The sequence below is a fragment of the Hyaena hyaena genome, unplaced genomic scaffold (genome assembly GCF_003009895.1).
Source record: "Hyaena hyaena isolate Hyena2069 unplaced genomic scaffold, ASM300989v1 scaffold_172, whole genome shotgun sequence".
Lineage (NCBI taxonomy): Eukaryota > Metazoa > Chordata > Mammalia > Carnivora > Hyaenidae > Hyaena > Hyaena hyaena.
The window spans coordinates 2,813,801-2,835,250 of NW_024080804.1; the positions used below are offsets into that span (position 1 = coordinate 2,813,801).

The 21,450-nt window shown below is 36.7% G+C and overlaps 1 protein-coding gene across 4 annotated transcripts in view; it reads right to left on the reverse strand.

Annotated features, from left to right (window-relative positions):
• Window positions 1-21,450, reverse strand: part of CNTN4 (contactin 4) — a 778,655-nt gene that overhangs the window by 684,063 nt on the left and 73,142 nt on the right. For all 4 annotated transcript variants that reach the window (XM_039240293.1, XM_039240289.1, XM_039240291.1 and 1 more), the window contains exon 2: window positions 2,681-2,736. The gene's annotated coding sequence lies outside the window, so the exon portion shown is untranslated. The remainder of the gene's footprint in view (window positions 1-2,680; window positions 2,737-21,450) is intronic.

Below are 21,450 nucleotides of genomic sequence, written 5' to 3' on the forward strand. Positions count from 1 at the left end.
TCTTTTTGATGCAATTGCTAACGGGACCATTTTCTTAATTTCCCTTTGAGAGTTGATTGTTAGGGTATAAAAATGCAACAGATTTTTGTATATTGATTTTGCACCTTGAAACTTTACTCAATTGTTTCTTTGTTTTTACAGCTTTTTGGTGGAATTCTTTATGCTTTTCTACATTCAAAATCATATCATCTGTAAAGAGTGATAAATTTATGTCTTCCTTTCCTATCTGGATGCCTTTCACTTCTTTTTATTGCCTAATTGTTCTGGCTAGGACTTCTAATACTATTCTCAAGTTCAGTAGCAAGAGTTTGGCATCCTTATACTATTTCTAATCCTAAGGGTAAAACTCTCAGCTTTTTGCCACTGAGTATGATGTCAATGCCTTAAACTTTTTTTCCCTTTCCTTTATATATTTATTTTTTAAATAGGCTTCATTCTCAGTGTAGAGCCAAATGTGGCACTTGAACTCATGACCCTGAGATCAAGATGTGAATTGAGATCACTGAACTGGTGAACCAACTAGGTACCTCAACATCTTAAACTTTTAAAGACTGAGGAACTGGATCACAAAAGATGTCATTAAATATTCCATTCTTTCCAAGGATAATTACTGAGGACTGAATACCATGATGTAGAAAAAAAGATATCATTACTGGCTTAGTAGAATCCATAATGGAAAAGTAAGCTAATTAAACAAGTAATTATAGTACAGTGTGATTTTCATGCTGTCCACATTGACATTGACATTGGCAGTGGAGAGAGCCCTAACCCATAGAAGAAAAACCATAGAAAACTTCCTCTAACTGTAAGTTTTTAGTTAGTAACAATTAGAGTTGATTAAAGATGGGAGAAGAGGGCAGAGTGGGGAGAACACAATACTTCTAAAAGAAGGAATACAATGAGTAAAAGCAAGAGAAAAATGGCATATTTATTTTTTTTTAATAATTCAAGCTGGTAGAACCTATTTTGGAAGGTGTAAGATAGGGAAGAAATTAAGGTAGAGAAGTAAGCAATGGCCAAATAATATGGAACCTTCTAAAGCCACGTCAAATAGCTGGAGTTGATCAAAGGAAAACAAGGAACAATGAAAGATTTATGCATGGTTGTGATAATCTGATTAGATTTAGGGAATGATTTAGGAACATCACTCCTACTACCTTGCCTGGGGTGGACTGTAGGCAGGCAAGTCTAAGGAAATAAAAACAGAAACTAATACCAAGTTTAAGAACATTTCGAATATTGTGGAATAAGAAAAAGCCATCACAATAAGAAAAAGAACTGACTCTTCCTGGAGGACTAGATTCTGTTCAGAGCAGAGGCTTCCCCTCATTAACCTATAAGCAGACCTCATACACACTAACACACCCCTTCAAGACTGGGCGAGTCAGTTATATATCAGAAGACCCAAACACCTAACCCAACAGATTCATGAGAGGTAATAAATAGTTACTGTTTTTAGCCACTGAATCTGGAAGTAGGTTATTACAGAGCAATACCTAACTGGTCAAAAATACCTTACTCGATTTTAGCTTATGAAAAATATCTAAGTAACCAAGTGAAATTAACTTTTCCCTAATTTTTTTTATAATTGAGGGTATTAAAAATAATCTTCCCCTAAGATTCAAATCATGCACTAATATATACCCAATGTCATCAATCCTTGTACTGAATAACTGAGATTATAATTTTTATCTTGCTCGGAAAATAAATTGTCCATCAAGAGATAATTATTACACTTTTTATGGGGAATATAAAAGAAATATTGAAATCCCAACTGCTAGGTCCATGAATGTGATCTTATTTGGAAAACGGTTCTTGCAGATATAATCAAGGTGACATAAGGTCATGTTGGATTAGGGTGGGCCCTCAATCCAATAGCAGGTGTCCTAATTACAAACAGAAATTTAGACACAAGCATACAGGAGTGAAATGTACGCCAAGACAGAGAGGGAACTGAGTGAAGTCATTACATACCAAAAATTGTGAGCAGCTACCAGAAACCAGAGGAATCAAGGATGGATTCCTCCCTTACAGCCTTCAGAGAGTATGACTCTGCCTACCCTTTGTTTTCACACTTCTAACTACAGTACTGTGAGAAAAATCAACTTCTGTTGTCTTAAGCCACTCAGCTCATAGTACTGTGTTACAGCAGTGTTAGGAAATAAAAACAGAGATTTTACTTTTTTTGGTCTGAATATTTTATGAAAGAAAAAAATGCATTTATCATAGGCCATTACTTATACTGCTTGTATTTTATTCCTAAAAGGCTTCAATATTAAGACCCGAATATTTATAGAACCTAGTAAATAAATATTTGTGTTGATTTGACTGATATTTTATAGAAATGTCTATTCCTATAAAATCATTTGGCAAAATTGCAACAACTTTTACTTCATTTCCAATACTCTTTCCATGATGTGCAAACTAATCTGAACCACAGGAAAGCTACCACAGCTATATTCTCCAGAAAGACTTGGGAAAGGTCTCAATTTCCTATTGTCAAGTCTTAATTTACATGTTATCACCATCTTCATTAACTTCAACCTTCAGAAAAACATTAAAAATGATCTCATGATATCACCCTGTAAAGAAAGGATCTTAATGTTTCCATAAAAACTAAAGATGCTAATCAAAGGTACTGTGAAATAAAGAAAATCTTCCCTTATTATGGGAAGTTTACCTTTTAGGGAAGTTCTTTGGACCACATGCCGTGGAGGTATTGTAGGTCGAAGACTTCTGGAATAAAAATTAAAAATACATATATAAATAAATGCACTTTTCAAGTATAAATAGGCTTATGTGTAGCTGGTGCTTAACTACTGCCATTCTAAAATTAAATTAGGAGGAAATGAAAAATAAATAAGGCTGGTATGAATTTCCAGCTTGGTAGAATTGCTCAGATTAGGAGCCAGGATACCAAGTTCCTTTCTCTGCTTTGTCTTCCACTAGCTATGTGACTTTTGACAAGTCAGTTCACCACTCTATCCTTTTTTTGTTAGTATAATGGCTCTAGGAGCCTGTGATATTTTGTGGTATTCAAATTCAATAAAAAAGACAATTTCTAAAGAAAGTATATTACAAAAGCTTATAAAATAATGAAAAGGTGAACAATGAACTAGGAGACATCTGGTGGTTTTTGCTAAACATATGAAGGAGTGTAAAAGTAACAAAAACTAAACATTCCTTCCATAAATATGGTATTGTATCTTCTCTTAAAGCCACCAAGTTAAACTTTAATTGCAAAATAATTCTGTGTCTGAGAGTATTTTCCCCTGAAGCAATACTGTTTCCCTCTAAGGAAAATATATATACAATATTACTGAGAATAAATGTATATACTTATATTTTCCTCTAAGATAGATACATAACATGTATCTATAACATGTTTACATAACATGTGCATCCTCTAACCCATATTCTATGGTAAATAATTTTACATCTGAACAAACTAAATGTCTTACAGTTTCTTTCATAATTAAAAATTTAATTTTCTATACACACACACACACACACACACGGATTGGCCACTCAGAAACATCATTACACAAGTCTAGTCTAATTTACATATAAATGTAGCATAATTGATTAGGATAGAAATATTATATTTTCCTGATTAGCCATAAGTATAATATCACTTCCTATGATTATGCTAGTCTCTGCTGGGTATCATAATTTATCATATATAACTACCTTTACTTTCAAGTTGATATCAATAAAGTCTAGAAGGTAAGGACCAAACGTCTTTTTTATATTGTTAATATATGCAGAAATATAATTTATCATTTTTTAATGTTCTTGCCTACATATTTGCCCAAAATAAATAGAGTGCCACAAATGATTATAACAAATGAAAGGAAGTATTTCCTACTCAATAAATATAAATCCTATACTCAAGTTAATAATGAATCATAAATAAATCACAATTTGTTTTATTTTACCATGGTCAATCACCAGCTGCATGTATGTGAATTGGCTACAAAAGTTCAATGTGTACCTCAAAGCCTCACTTTTTCTTACATTAAGAGTAACCACTGCTAAGAAGGTAAAGTTTTTTATAGCTATTGGCATCATTTGTAACTCCAGCTCACACATCATTAACAACAGTTAAAATTATAATAATACTAAGAAAACAAAAAAACACAATTTTGTTCAAGGTTTCATTCTTTCTTTTCAAACTATCAAAACTTGACACACACACACATTTATATGAATATATTCTTAGCAGAATGAAAGTAAATACTATACTTGTCCAATGAAAGATACAGATCTGAAATGAAAACTTAGGTTCTAACTTTATTCATGAAATAATAATCATGTTCCTATTATTTAAAAGCCCAAGCTCCGGGACAGCTGCCTGAGATGGGATACCGGTTCAATTATTTACAGCATGTGATCTTGACCAATTCATTAACTGACACAAGCCTCAATTTCACCTGTAAACTGGGAACAATAGCATTATTCAGCCACAAAGAACAACTGAAAATTAAATAACATAATACAATTTAGGTATTCAGGCTCCTAGCTGGCATATGGCATACCAGTACTAATATTATAGTAACAGTGGTAAAAGACTCTCATGTATTATAAATGGTTGCATGAAGGACTATACACACAAAAAAGAAAGTCAGCACCTAAAAAAATACATACTACCAAATATTTTCTCAATATCTAAAATATTTAGCATTATATTCACCCCTCTGATATTTGGAATTGCTCCCAGAGGAAACACTAGCCAAAAAAATTACCTGTTAGATGGGCTAACATGAATACATTTATTAGATTTGTTAGTTATTATGGAGCAAAGAACAATGCCCAAGAGAATGGAAGGCAGGATGGAAGGGCTGGAAAAGTAAGGAGGAATATGTGGGACTGATCCCAGGAAGGTCTCTGAATCAACATCTGCACCTTAAAGAACTTATCCCATCGATAGCTCCTAGAAAGGATTGCCCTATGTACTGTGTAATCAAAACTAATTGGCTGTAGCAATTGAACAAGAAGGAATGCTTGACCCACATTACGCCTAATAGGAGTCTGTCTTGGAGATTCTAAACTGTACTACTGAGAATTCAAGGCAAGTAAAGGTGGAATTGTAAAAGAAAGTAGTCTGTTGAGAGAATCAGAATGAAACAGTCATTCAGAAAAAAACTAGGGTTGGAATAATATACTCCCTTAATCCTGATCCCCAGGAGAAACAAAGGATTAAAAATAAAAGGCCAGACAAGTAACCACATCTCCTGCCTTTTCAAGTTCCTATGAAGTCAGGTTTTACCTAGTTTTCTCCTCCTAATTAGATCACAATCATTTTCCCTGGCTTATGGTTTTAACAACCCTTCTTTTCATGTGAACTAGTGTAGATTTCTATAACTTGCAACTAAATGGTCACTGTTTAAGACATGAGCCCAGTGAAGGCAAGCTTTCTGTGTGTAATATGTAAGTTCCAGCTATGTGCCTAAAGAAACTGAGGGAGTCATATGGATGAGTAATATAAACATACAACAAAGGTGCCTTGGTGGCTCAGCTGGTTGAGCACTAGAGTCAGTTTTGGCTCAGGTCATGATCCCACATTTCTTGACATTGAGCCCCATGTTGGACTCTGCGCTGTCAGATTTTCTCTTTTTCTCTCTCTCCCCCTCCCCATTCACACTTTCTCTATCTCTCTCAAAATAAATTATTTTTAATATACAAAAAAAAAAATCACCCCACAACACTATTTGCAAGAAAATCTATACACAAATTTTCTTGACTCATAAATATGATTCAGATTCATCTGTTTCTTTATTCTTACAGTTCAAAAGATTTTATATTTACATTTATTCATTTATTCCAAAATAGTTACTGGGAAAAGAAACAGAACAATATTCCTAACTTCATACTATTTGCTGACAAATCAAGCTACTACTCTACTCAGCCATCACCATCCAAACAAACAAACATCATCAAAATAAATGTAAAAATGTAATAGACTATTCTCTATATTTGAGACTGTTTCAGGTTTTTGTTATTGTTGTTGTTCTTATTGTATGCCTTTAAGATTCCACATATAAATGAAATCATGGTATCTATGTCTGTTTGACATATTTCACTTAGTATAATACCCTCTCGGTCCATTTACATTGTCACAAAAAGCAATACTTCATTCTTTCAGGCTGAGTAATATTCCACTGTGCGTGTATATATGACAGGTTATCCAAACATCTACTGATGGGCACTTAGGTTGTCTCATTATCTTGGCTATTATAAATAATGCTGCAATAAACATAGTGGTATATATGTCTTTTGAAATCAGTGTTTTTGTTTTCATAAGAGAAATATTCAGAAGTGGAAATACTGAATCATATGATACTTCTCTTTTTATTTTTTTGAGAAAACTCCATACTTTTTTCCATAGTGACTGGGCCAATTTACATTCCTGCCAACAGGGCACAAATGTTTTCTGTTCTCTACCTATTTACCAGCATTTGTTAGTTCTTAACTGTTTGATACTAGCCATCCTGACTATTAAAGATAATATTGAGGTTTTTATGGTTACAAAAAGGGAGGGGAGTAGAGAGTTAGGTGAAATAGATTAAGGGGACTAGGAGGTAGAAACTTTCAATTATAAAATAAATAAGTCAGTCATGGAGATGAAAAATATAGGGAATATAGTCAATCATACTGTAAAAGCTTTTTTGTAATAACAGATGAAAACTACACTTAGGGTGAGCATTTTGCAATGTATACACTTGTCAAATCATTATGTTGTACACCTAAAACTAACATAATATAAACTATACTTCAATTTTTTTAAAATGTCATAGCATATTATTTTTGAAATAATCTTCTTTACAAAACCATAGCATTTCAGAAGTGTATTCCTTTATATAAAGCCTGTTTCTAGCTTTACACTAATCACAATATGTTTACCACCCACCCCATACACAGACAACTATCTTCTATTGTAGGAAAATATGCATCTGTTTTATCTGATCTTATTCTTCAATTTGAAGTTGCAAAGCACAGTACAACCTAGTCTAAAACAAGTGTTCCTTAAATATGTGCTGCCTGAATGAATGGATCCAAATTAAAACCTAAATAAGGGATATGCAACTTAAAAATTAATTCCATTTCCACTGTGTATTTTCCTGACTGCTCTTAAAAAGAAACTTCTAATGATGCCTAGATAGGTATTGAGGAAGGTCTTGATTTTATAATTAGGAATTACTTATTCTTCATTGGAAAAAAAAATGTTGAACAGCCATATTCTTATCAGGGGGAATGTGATTTAGTTAAAAGTTTCCATCTCAAATGTGCCAGCACTCTCAGAGATGAATGAAGTAGATAGGTATACAATACCATTCCTTGAAAAGGGGTAAAGATACATGCATTATTCTTGGCTACTTTTGTGCTGTTTTACACAGGGAAAGACACCATGCATCGATTATAGGCAATGGAATAATAGCCTCTGCTGGATAAGAACCAGAGGAAAGGCTTTCATTTAATTCACTTCCTTTAAGTTCAGCTTCCTTATGTATAAAATAAGCCTAATAATTATATATCTACCTTACACTGTTTTCATGAGGGCAGAATGAGATAATCCATGCAAAGGACAGGGCCCAGTTTATAATATGCACAAAATAATTATATTTAAAAATCACTGAAATTTTATTAAAGTTTCCAATGTTAAGTCCATAACATTTACCTGATACTCTAACTTAAATTATGGTTAAAGTTTACTTGTGGATTTTATTATATACCCCAAAAAGTCACATGTGGGAATAGACAGGAAATTAATGCATGAATAAGTAGATGAATCTCTCTGTTCAGATGACTGGGTCTAGGAGTTTTGAATAAATCAGCAGGTGTCAACAGAAACGCATTGGCTTGATTACAAAGAAACCAGAAATCCACAAATGACTGCAGAGCTTCATGGCTAAATGCAGCTGGAAAGAGGCAGCAGCCTGCAAGGCTTAGGTCAAAAAAGATGACTTTACTCTAGAGAACAAAGGGTCCTGATCTAGACCCTTCCTAAATACCTCAGAGGTAAAAAGTGTGTTGGATATTTATTCAAGACAAAACAATTCTTCTCAAATGACAGTTAAGAGCACAAAAATAGTCCTAATTAAAATGTCCAAAAAAACCAGTTGAGGCATCCCTAATTCTTTCAGTTCTCACAGATGTTGGATGCAAGATTAGGGGGGAGAAAATAGTGATCTCATCACTTGAAACAATCTTTTCCCCTTTCATTAGTGTCACACAGGTGGCTACCTAATAATAGACATATACAAGACCACCATCAGCCACAAGGGTCCTTTAACTGTAATCATCCTTCATATCTTATCTTTTTTTTTTTAATATTTTTATTTTTAGGAGAGAGAGAGAGAGACAGCGTGAGCAGGGGAGGGTCAGAGAGAGAGGGAGATACAGACTCTGAAACAGGCTCCAGGCTCTGAGCTGGCAGTCAGCACAGAACCCGACGCGGGGCCCGAACCCACGAACCGCGAGATCATGACCTAAGCGAAAGTCGGACGCTTAACCAACTAAGCCACCCAGGCGCCCCCATATCTTATCTTTAAATAATCAGTAGATAACGCATGGATTCTGAAGTCAGATCTGAATAAGCTTTGCTACTTATCTTCTACATGACTTCAAGCAACTTATTTAACCCTTACAGTCTCAGTTTCCCCACCTAAAATCCAGAAGAGTATCACCTACCTTGCAAGGTTCTAGTAAAGATAAAATGAGAGAATGCATGACAATTATCTGTTCTCTAATAGGTTTTCAATAAGTGAAACCAAAATTATTACATTCTTTGAACATGAAAGGAAGGTATGCAGTGTGAAGGAAAAATTCAATAAGTTTCCATATTCTAAAAGACAAATGAATGTAAAAGGATTTTCCTTACATCTATCCTACTTTATTTAAGTTATTGATGTCATTTTCCATCACCAAATTAGCAAGTACTTTTTTCTCGGGGGTGTTTACTTCTTTCACAGTTAGTTAAAACCCAACCTGAACTTTCTGTGGGAGGTAAAGGTCACAAAGACATTAAACTATCCATGTTTATTTTCTAAATTTCGTTTGGCTTTGCTTGATGTTAATTTAGTATTAACATCCAGGCTACTGAACTAATACTAAGCTAGAGATTACATTTATGTGCATTTTCAGTGGGAAGTGGGATGCATTTCTTATTGTGCAGTCTAGCTACAAGCAAATAAATGGTCATTTGATTCTTTTATCATTATCCCATTGAATAATATCAACCACAGAGATCACTAATGGGTTCCCCCCACGCACTCAAAGTAAACAACAATACAACATGATACATAACAGGCTTTAGAATTATTAAGAGATAATCATATCCTTGGGACTTTCACTGGGCATAATAAGTGGCACTGCTAGAATATGATTATCTCTCGATAACAAGGGTCCCTGCAGTTTTCACAAAGTGAGAAAAAAAAAGTCATTACTGTAGGGAAAATGTGTATTTATTTTACTGAAACATAAAGCTGACAATTTAAGCTAATGAATAGTGGCTCTCCCTGAGATGACAATATTACACAGTGCTGGAGGTTTCATGTCAAGGTTACACAGGCACTATCACCTTGAGGAGTCTGGCTTAAAGAGCCATATTCTGGAAGACTAATTTCTGGGGTCTTGACTACAAAGTAAACAGGACTCAAAGATGCTTAACAGCCTAGAGATCTATGCCTCTATTTAAGACAGAGAAAGGACTGACAACAGTGATTGAAATGGCTTACACTGCTTTTCAGTTGTAAGGTTAAAAACTTGAGATTCTGAGCTTCACAAGTTGTTCCTATGTAACATAATTAGAGCAATTCACTTGAGGGGCTACAGACAGATGGTCCAGTCTACATGAGGTCCCAAGACAAACAACCAGTGACATCAAAATAGGAAATGGTGGTATATGGATTTAGAAATAGAAGAGCAGAAGAAAGAAATAGGCATGCATCCTTAGCACTGTTCTCAAAGAGAGAATTAAAAAGGTTTATACACAAGAAGAAAGCTTTACTTAAGGTTAATTTACCAAGAAAACGCTACTCACCTAAAATTACTCAGAATGGTGATATTTTCTGATCTTTCTACCTCATAAGAAGTAAACAAAATCTACTTCTCAAGTCTCCATTTATTAATCAACAAAGCGGGTAAAATAAAACTTTCCTCAGAATTAGTGAGAAAATTAGGTGCACCTGGGTGGTTCAGTCAGTTGTGCATCCAACATTGGCTCAGGTCATGATCTCATGGTCCTTGAGTTTGAGTCCAACGTCGGGCTCTGTGCTGATAGCTCAGAGCCTGGAGGCTGCTTTGGATTCTGTGTTCTGTGTCTCCCTCTCTTTCTGCCTCTCCCCTGCATGCTCGCTCGCTCGCTCGCTCTCTCTCAAAAATAAACATTAAAACAAATTTTTTAAAAATTATTGGGAAAATTTAAAATTGACTTAAAAGCACCCTGTAATGATAAAACACTCTACATTTGCCAGATATTAATATTACCAATATTTGGAGAGATTAATTTCATAAACCTTAAAATGAGGTGAGAATGCATCATTTCTCAAAGGTTCTGCCAGTGATGGGGCTTAACTTTGTAAGAGATAATGCTAGTGGAGAATACGTAATAGTCACTTTGCCATAATATGTTTGGAACTGCAAACTTGGCATTGTGTCCCATCAAATACTGTCCTAAAAAGAATCTAAAGACTAACAAATAAGTACAAAGGTATGAATTTTATGAGTTTACAACAACAAAAAACCAGAAATTCCATTGCTCTAAATCAGTGACTATCCACCAGAGGCAATGTTCTGGCAAAGTCCAGAAACATTTTTGGTTGCACAAAATGGGGGTTGGGGGAAAGGGTGGTTTGCTACTGGCATCTAGTGAATAGATGACAGGGATGCTTGATAATCCTCTCATAACATGCAGGACCCTGCTCTAAATACAGGCACTATTTGCACCTCACTCATAATTTGAATGATCTATATCACTAGGTGTTCACATCAACGATTCAGTGCTGTGAAAACTACTACATCTGCCTCTACATCTTAGAAATAGAGATGGAAAATAATTCTCTTCAAAATATTGAAGCCCATATACAAATGTAGGCTTCCTAGCCCTTTAAATTTCCATTAAGAAAAATTATCAGGTTTGGCTACATTTAATTCTGTCTTTCCCACTGGGAAAACAGGGGAAATGTCAATGTGTTGGTGATCTCCAAAACCAGAAAATGAAATTTTCCAGGGTTCACCATTATCACAAAAAATTGAAACAGTTATAATGACAACCTGTCACTCTGCATTTCCAAGACATACATTATGCCAATCCTTGACATTCCACAACAGCCTAATATGTCACATTATGTGACACGATATAAAAATATATTGGACACTTAAAATTTGATATTTTCTATAAGTGCATGCTCTTTATCTGAGTTTTACCAATTCAGGGAAAGGAAATACCTACATGTCTGCCCAGCAAATGGAAGATAAATGAAATGGAGCATAAATCACAACATGTAACTGTAGAATGACAGGATCCAAATATTTTCACATGGCTAATTTCATATACTCTAAGAAGAAATACAGCATAGATTAGTGATTGAGAGAACAGAATCTGGCTTTCAAAGCTCAAATCTCCATATTCTAGCTGAGTGACCTTTAGCAAATTACTTACTCCCTCTGTGCCTTATTTTCTTCATTTATTAAATGAAAGTACCAATCTTTTTTGCCTTCTTGGGCTGTTATGAGGATTATATACATTAACGTTTACCGAGTGCTCCATACACAGTAAAGGCTATTAAGTGGTTACTTGTAACATAAAGAAACACCTCTATATAGCAGAGTGCATTATCCCATTTTATAGAAGAGGAAATCTAAGTTCCATGTATTTATATAACTTTTCTCAGATATTACTGATTCCTTTCCTTGAGCTTATTGATGGGGACTGTCCTGTCCTCATAAGCTCTACTGGACTTCATTCCTAGAGACTTCTGTGCAAGTTCTCACTTTGCTGAGCATGAATTAAATACACAGTGCACATGCAGTAAATGACATAATGGAATGTAGGGTGAAGGAAACATTGCCTGGAGGCCTGAGGGGCTCACAATCTTGTTCCTCAAGACAGAAAATCTGCTCATGGCCATACAGGACTTGTACAAACAGGTAGTCTTTGCTTTCTGAAAGTTCCTGTTATGCCAATTTACTTCTAGGAAAGACCTACATTAGCAGAGTACCTGTGTTACCTACCCAAAAGAAATATGAAGAAATTTGCTTTTAATTAAAGAACGGCAAAAAGTGCAAAGTGTTCAGTGTTTGTTTTGCGTTCAGTAGTTACAGAGGCAGTGCATAACCTGAGCACATTGCCGAGCTCCTTCCCAGGAACTACAGTCAGTATCAGCCATGGTAGCTTTGACACAGTACCGTGACTGAAAGAGTTTGTGCTTCACCTTGACTTATTTTGTGCATTCATTACCATGATGTGTCCTAAGCTATCAGAAAAGTCTGAGAGAGGTTATTTTTGGGGTCTGAGAATGTTCAAAAATTTTCTGTACAAATTAATGGTAATTGTTTTTTGTTTTTGCCATTAGGGCTATCAAGATTTCATAGAAACACTCTACTTTCAGAAAGCAGGGGAAACCCATAATGGAAACTGTGGTAAGGGCTCTGAAGTGAAATTTCAATCTGGAAAAATAGGGATAATAGAGGTCACAGTTTTCAATACTGTGGTCATAGGACTTCTGGTGGTACATACTATTATTTTCTGAATATTGTAAATCTATGTGTACTTAATTTGTATGAATATGTGTATATTTATTTTTGTATTTATTTTCCATTTATAACACATTTTCTTCTATTCATATTATTGATATAAACATTCTTCATAAGCACAATTTTAAGTAATTAAAAATTTATTAGACTGGAGCAACTGGGTGGCTCATTAGGTGTCTAACTTCAGCTCATATCATGATCTCACAGTTCGTGAGTTCTAGCCTTGCATCAGGCTCTGTGCTGATGGCTCAGCCTGGAGCTGGCTTCAATTGTGTCTCCCTCTCTCTCTGCCCCTCCACCAACTGTGCACGCACTCTCTCTCTCTCTCGCTTTCTCACTCTCTCGCTCTCTCACTCTCTCGCTCTCTCTCTCAAAAAAAACATTAAACTTTTTTAATTCATTAGATTTATAGAAAGTGTTAAGTAGAAAAGAGGATACTCTATTATGCACCTGTGTTAAAAAATATGACCATGGCATATAAAAGTCCAGAATTGGGAGAAAACCAGCATATACAAAGGGAAATTCTGTATGAGTAATTAGGTATAGGAGCCTAGAATGGGGGTTACAAACATGGTTCCTGCTTTTCATTAGAAACAAGTATTTATTCTGGTTCTCTGGAGGAGGATTACTAGTTCACACCATGCACTTGAGAATGTGTACCCTTTCCCATATTCAGTGCTACTCATGGTCCAGAAAGAGAACTATATCATGGTTTTCTTTAAAGATATAAGTACTAATTATACAGTGACATATTTTTGAAGGGAAACACATCCACAACAAAATGTAAAATATAAAGCTTCCTCAAATGGGAAGAGACCTGCTGATGTAAAAGCCAAGTGCCTCTGAAACAAATGGCTGCTGAACCCAAAAACAAATCTGAAAGGTCAGTGTGTGTTTACAATATCATCGAGTATTTTGCTTTTACCATGAAGAATGAAAGACCAACTAAGCAGCATAAAGGAGATGAAAGAAATAATATTTTACAACGTACTGAATTGAGCTACACACACAATAATTTCCAGGATTGATTTCCTGTCTACTTTTAAAGCAAATAGCCATCAATTTGGAAATCCATGCACAACTATGTGAAGAATGCAAACATTTCCTACTCAGTGGGAGATTTCTTTAGCCTTTCTTGAAAGAAATTTAGCACCACACACACACACACACACACACACACACACTTCTACTGAGAATTGTATAATTCATACCAACATGAAATTTCCCTAGCTCACTATAAATCAGTTATGGCTTAAGTGAACTCCAGGGTAGACACTGCAACATTTGAAACAGTTTGAAAATCATATTGGAGTCCCACATTTTTGTAGGTAGAAAATTATTCTATGTGTAGTCCAAGTCCTAGAAAGCCTGGTAAACTGGTAAATAGGCTTTATTTGGTAACAGAAATGCTGGTTCAAACCTAACTACCTCATTTATTCCTTTATGACCAGAGGCAAAGTATTCTCTCTTAGCTTCAAACTCCGCATTTGTAAAATAGGGGCCATGATACCTTTATTGCACAGGGCCTAGCACACAGTACTAATTCAAACATAGTGGCAGCCACTCTTCTCTTCCTTCATCTGAAACCCCACTGTCTCATTCCTTCTTCATAAGGACCAAGTCACCTGATGACTGAGTTGTCAGACTAGGGAGGTTACAGGAATCATTGCCCAATTTCTCCTCATAGTGGATACATGCAAAAGTATATTTCTTTAATGGTTTGCTTAATTCCCTAAAATAAATATTTCTTCTTTTCACTCTGAACCATTATAATTTTCAAAAAAATGAGTTCAAATGCTATAGGAAAAATTCATTTCTAACATTTCTAATTATGCATGTTTAGTTTTAAAGTATACACATGTATTATTAAACTATACACATAATTAAATATAAGCAATTATTTAAGATTACATAAAATATATAGACAGTAATTCACATATGTTTCCCAAACTTAAAAGATACTTTTTAAGGAGGATATCCAGATGGCCAACAGACACACGAAACGATGCTCAGCATCCCTCCTCATCAGGGAAGTACAAATCAAAACCACACTGAGATACCACCTCACGCCAGTCAGAGTGGCTAAAATGAGCAAATCAGAGAACTCTAGATGCTGGCGAGGATGTGGAGAAACGGGCACCCTCCTGCACTGTTGGTGGGAATGTAAACTGGTGCAGCCCCTCTGGAAAACAGTGTGGAGGTTCCTCAGGAAACTAACAATAGAACTCCCCTATGACCCAGCAATAGCACTGCTAGGAATTTACCCAAGGGATACAGAAATGCTGATGCATATAAGCACATGTACCCCAATGTTCATAGCAGCACTCTCCACAATAGCTAAAACATGGAAAGAGCCTAAGTGTCCATCAACAGACGAATGGATCAAGAAGATGTGGTTTATCTATACCATGGAATACTACATGGCAATGAGAAACAATGAAATCTGGCCATGTGTAGCAACATGGATGGACCTTGAGGGTGTTATGCTGAGCGAAATAAGTCAGGCAGAGAAGGACAAATACCATATGTTTGCACGTATAGGAGGATTAGGAGGAACTTGACGGAGGACCAAGGGGGAGAAGAAGGGCGGAAATGGTGGGGGAAAGGGAGAGAGGCAAACCATGAGAGACTCTTGAATGCTGACAAAAACTGAGGACTAATGGATGTGGGGGGGAGGGGGGATATGGGCATGGAGGAGGGCACTTCTGGGGATGAGCACTGGGTGTTATATGGAAACCAAATTGACAATAAACTATTTGTAAAAAAAATACTTTTTTATAAAAGATACTTACTATTCTTTATAAAAAGGGACTATTACTATGTTGAAGGGGCTTAGCACTTCTTTACAACAAAGGGACTAATAAGTCTTATTAGTCTACTGAGACTTATTAGTCCCTTTGTTGTCAAGAAATACCTAACTACAGATAAATTTAAGGCTTCCAATTTTGGCCTTTTCAGAGTAATGGGTAGCACACTTATTTTAACCTTGTAAACTACTAGAAAACAACAATATATATGAAAAAAAAAACTGATTTCGGGCATTAGACAAGAGACCGCACAAAGCTGTGATCCTTTAGAGAAAGGACACATGTAAAGTAAGCTCCTGGTTTCTCCTGATTACTTCTACGGGCACTTTCCAAACCACAGCAAAGAGAATTGAAGCCCAAACTGAGAGCAGAGGTCTTGCTGTGTAAAACAAATTGAAGTTTGGGCTATTTAATACAGTTTGGAAATCACAGAGTTAGATATTGAAAAGAAGTGTGCTGCCTAAAGAAGGATGTGTAGACCTTGCTCAGAGGTCCAGTTGAGTTGTTGGTTGAACACTACATTGCAGGGCATCAGGCAAGTCTGCACAAGGCCTGGCAGAGAAGAGCTACTGGGGGACTGAGATGAACACAATCCAAGGTTTCCCAGGGCTGGAGATGTTGGAGTTCCAAAAGCCAGAGTAGAAAACACACTAGGAGCACTCTAGGTATTCAACTGAGATCATAAAAAGGTTCACTCTTGAATTTTTGAAGACCAAAACCTTTTAGTTACATGGATACCACCCACTGATATTTAATATATCAGAAATTAAAAATGAAACTTCTATAAATACTATTCATTTCATAATGATAATAAATCCACTCCATATTTACATAAATTTCACATCTTATGGAAAAATAACTGTTATCTGCAACAACAACAAAAAAAGCAGAGATAAGAGTGCATGTTTTACACATTTGCCAATCATTTAAAGGTCTGCTCTACTGAAGATAATGGATTCTTGTATTTTTTTCTACATTTAGTCTTACGTGATATCATATGTCATGCAACCTCTGGAAAAGTCCACTGCACACTTGTGATAAACTGAGACAGAGACAAATATTGGGTGGCACCAAAAACAGGTGTCTCATCTGGCTAAGGATCTGACTATTGATTTCTGCTCAGGTCATGTCCTCATGGTTAATGAGACTGAGCCCCAAGTCAGGCTCACACTGACAACATGGAGCCTGCTCAGGATTCAATCTCTCCCTCTCTCTCTCTCTCTCTCTGCCCTGCCCCGGCTCGCACTTGCTTTCGCTCCCTCTCAAAAATAAACAGACTTGAAAACAGACAAATCTTGATATTTGAAAAAATGTTTGAAATGAATGACCACCTGAAAATCTTGGTTACCCCCAAAGGGTTCTCTGGACCTGACTTTGAGAACTATACTAAGAAGATACCTTAGAAGTAGAAAGAAGGAACCCCTCAGAAAGATTAAAACAGCTAGAAAATATATGTGAGGAAATTTGGTGGAAAGATTTTCATAAAGAAGTTTCAGCAGAATTTTCTTTTCAAAGGACCTCTGATTTGCAAGGGAATCATTCCTTGTGATTTTGTTTTCAGAGCTACTCAATTGGTGGGAGAAGGAAGGGTAAATAGGAATTAGTTGATCTACGCTGGTCCATTCCCCTGTAAACTGCTAAATCAAGAGAACACCAAGGCCACAAGCTGACTCAAGTATTTCCTGAGTTTAATCTATCAATTCAGGAAAGGTGAATCCTTTACTTTTGAGAACAGGCTCAAGGTTCTCAGGAGCCAACTATCTCTGTCCCAGCAACAGACAGAGGAAAACAGAGGTCAGACACACAGAGAAACAGCCCAATGAGAGTAAGTTAGAACCCCTGGACTAGGGGCGCCTCAGTGGCTCAGTCAGTTAAGCGTCCGACTTCGGCTCAGGTCATGATCTCATGGTTCATGGATTCGAGCCCCGCGTCAGGCTCTGTACTGACAGCTAGCTCAGAGCCTGGAGCCTGTCTTCGGATTCTGTGTCTCCCTCTCTCTCTGGCCCTCCCCTGCTCACACTTTCTCTACCTCTCTCTCAAAAATAAATAAAACATAAAAAAATGAACACCTGGACTAAACAAACTCTGCTTGCAATGAGTCCCTGGATTTGTCAATTATACAATTAAAACTGACACCAAAAGAATCTTTGTAGTATCCAGAAAAATGACATCCCTGCCCTAAATAAAGCAAGCCACATCTTAAGTTGCCTTCTTATGCTTTTGGCTAACAAAAAAACAGTATAGCTTTCATAAATTTCATCCCTCACAGAACACAAACACGTTGTGCAATATAAAATAGGAGTTTCTGTCTGCCTTAAAAGAAGTAATACTGGAGCATCTGGCTGGCTCAGTCAGTGTAGCATGCAAACCTTGAACTCAAGATTATGATTTCAAGCCTCATGTTGGTTGTACAGATTACTTTAAAAAATAAAATATTTTAAAAAAGGAAGCAATGTCATGGGAAAAATACTAGACACATCGTCTAACCATTTTCTCCATCATTCCTCTATTCTCACCCCACACTCTGCTCTGAAAATCTAAGCTTTCTAAGTCAGACCAATGCATGGGGCGCCTGGGTGGCTTAGTCGGTTAAGCGTCCGACTTTCGCTTAGGTCATGATCTCGCGGTTCGTGGGTTCGAGCCCCGCATCAGGCTCTGTGCCGACTGCCAGCTCAGAGCCTGGAGCCTGTTTCAGAGTCTGTGTCTCCCTCTCTCTCTGACCCTCCCCTGCTCACGTTGTCTCTCTCTCTCTCTCTCTCTCATAGAAATAAAAAAAAATATATATTAAGTCAGACCAATGCCAGAGCCCTGGAATTCATTCCTTACTCTAGACAATGCCTCTCAACTGGGATCAGTTATGCCCCTCCCATACCACAGGACACTTTACCATGTCTGAAGACATTATTTTAGTTGCAGAGGGTGTGTTAATGGCATCTAGAGCCCTAGTATGTGGCTAAACATCCTATATTTAACAGAAGGCTCATGTAATGTTATGTTCCACAACAAAGGATTATGCACTCCAAATGTCCATAGTGCTGAGACTGAAAAGCCCATATCAAGGAAGTACCTTGGTTTAGGAATTATTTTCCACCATTTTCCTCCCCTACCTATCAGCATGAACACAGAACCACCTGCATGAAGCGGTGTAGTACCACCACTGGCTGCTACCAACACAAAGTTGCTTATAACTTCCTCACCCTCCTGCACTCTGGAGGGAATGCCCTTCTCATTCAAGTTTGTTCAGTTCCAACACAGCAGGTTCCTTACCAAGAAGACTATCACAAACCTTTACTCCCACCATATCTTCCAACCAGAGAGTTTTGAAGGGCCTTAGTTCTGGTAGAGTTAGTATCAAATCTCATTTCACAAGCAGACCAGAGCACATCTAGTTAAAACGTGCCACATTCAGCAGTAACTGGGTGGCTCGATTAGTTGAGTGTCCAAATCTTAATTCTCTCTCAGGTCATGACCTCACAGTAGTGAGACTGAGCCCCATGTTGGGCAGTACATTCAACATGGAACTTGCTTAATATTCTTACTCTCTCCCTCCACCCCTCTGCTCACACTCACACGTTGTCCCTCTCCTCTCCCCTCCCCTCCTCTCCCTAAGCCTCCTCTCCTTTCCTCTCCTCTTCTTTTTCCCTCCCTCCCTCCCTAAAAGAATTTTTTTTTTTTTAAATGTGTCACATTCAAGCCAGGGACCAAACATTGCCCAGAGCAGACAAAGACAGCCTCTGTAGACAACTGGCCTGGAGGATACAGCAGCTAAACTGCAACAGCACAGTGCATGCAGGACATACCAGAGACACTCCCTGAAGTGCCAGGCATGGGAACTATATGACCTCTTCTTCGTAAGGCCATTAATTTTAGGAGCAGGAGACATAACTGGCTTTGCTAACACAGAGAAGAAGATAGAGACTTATAGACAACATACCAAGACAGAGTAAATTATCTCAAAAGAAAAAAAAAAATAAGACAATGCCAGCGACGGAAATCTAAATGAAACAGATATAAGTATAATGCCTGATGGAGAATATAAAGCAAAAATCAAGAAGATACTCACTGGGCTTCAGAAAAGACTAAAAGATATAAATGAGACCCTTACCACAGAGATAAAAGAGCGTTAAAAAAACAATCATAGATGAAGACTGTAATAAATGAGATTGGAAACAATTTGATGCAATGAACAGCAAGGTAGAAGAAGCAGAGGAAGGAACTAGTGACCTAGAAGACAAAATAATGGAAAATAATGAAGGTGAACACAAGAGAGAAACAAGAAGAATGTAACAGGAGAATGGACTTAAGGGACTCAGTAATTCCATCAAGTGTAATAACATCTGTATTATAGGAGTCCCACATGAAGAAAGAGCAAAGGGGCCAGAACATTTATTTCAAGAAATAATAGCAAAAATTGGGGCACCTGGGTGGCTTAGTCGGTTAAGCGTCCGACTTTCGCTTAGGTATGATCTCGCGGTTCGTGGGTTCGAGCCCCGCGTCGGGCTCTGTGCTGACTGTCAGCTCAGAGCCTGGAGCCTGTTTCAGTCTGTGTCTCCCTCTCTCTCTGACCCTCCCCTGCTCACGCTGTCTCTCTCTCTCCTAGAAATAAATAAAAAATAAAATAAAATAAAATAAATAAAAATGTTTAGAAATAATAGCAAAAAAATCCCTAATCTGTGGAAGGAAACAGATACTCTGATCCAAAAGACACAGAGAACTCCCAGCAAAATCAACAAAAACAGGCCAATACCAAGACATTTTGTAATTAAATCCACAAAATACAGTGATAAAAAAATTCTAAAAGCAGCCAGACAAAAGAAGTCTGTCTCTTACAAGGAAAAGCCCTTAAGGCTAGCTGGAGATGTCTCCACAGAAACTTGGCAAGCCAGAATGGGGTGGCATGATATACTCAATGAGCTGAATCAAAAAAAATCTGCAGTCAAGAACACTCTATCAAGCAAGGTTATCATTCTGAGTAGGAAAGATAATGAGTTTTCCAGACAAACACTAAAGGAATTCATGACCACTAAACCATCCCTGCTGGTTCCAGTGGACTTTGTGAAGGCCAAGGGGAGACAAAAAGTGACAAAGACAAGAAAGAATCAGAGAAAAATCTCCACAGTGACAAAACTGGTAATGAAATGTCAATAAGTACAGCTTTATCAATACTTCCTTTGAATGTAAATGAATAAAATGCTCCCATCACAAGACATAGGACATCAGGATGGATAATAAAACAAGACTCATCTATATGCTACCTACAAGACACTTACTTTAGACATCAGGAGACTGAAAGTAAGGAGATGGAGAAACATTTCTCATAAAAATGGATTCAAAAGAAAGCTGGAGTAGCAACAGTTGAAATGGACAAACTAGGCTTTCAAACAAAGGCTGTAACAAGAGACAAAAAGGGCATTATGCATTTATAAAGAAGACAATTGGAAAGAAGATCTAACAATTGTATATATTTATCACCCAACATGAGAGCACTCAAATATATAAAAGAATAACAACAAATATAACAAATAAAAACAAATACAACAAAACTAAAGGATAATAACACAGTAATATTAGGAAACTTTAACACCTAACTCACATCAATGCTCAGATCATCTAAGCATAAAAAAAAACAAGGAAACAATGACTGTGAATGACATACTGCAACCGATGGACTTAATAGATGAGAACATTCGATCTAAAACAGTAGAATACACATTCTTTTCAAGAGGACATGGAATATTCTACAGAATGGATCACATTTTAGGTCAAAAAACAGACCCCAACAAATACAAAAAGTCTGAAATCATACCATGCACCTTTTGAGGCCACAATGCTATGAAACCAGAGGTGAACTACAAGGAAAAAAATTAGAAAAACCACAAATACATAG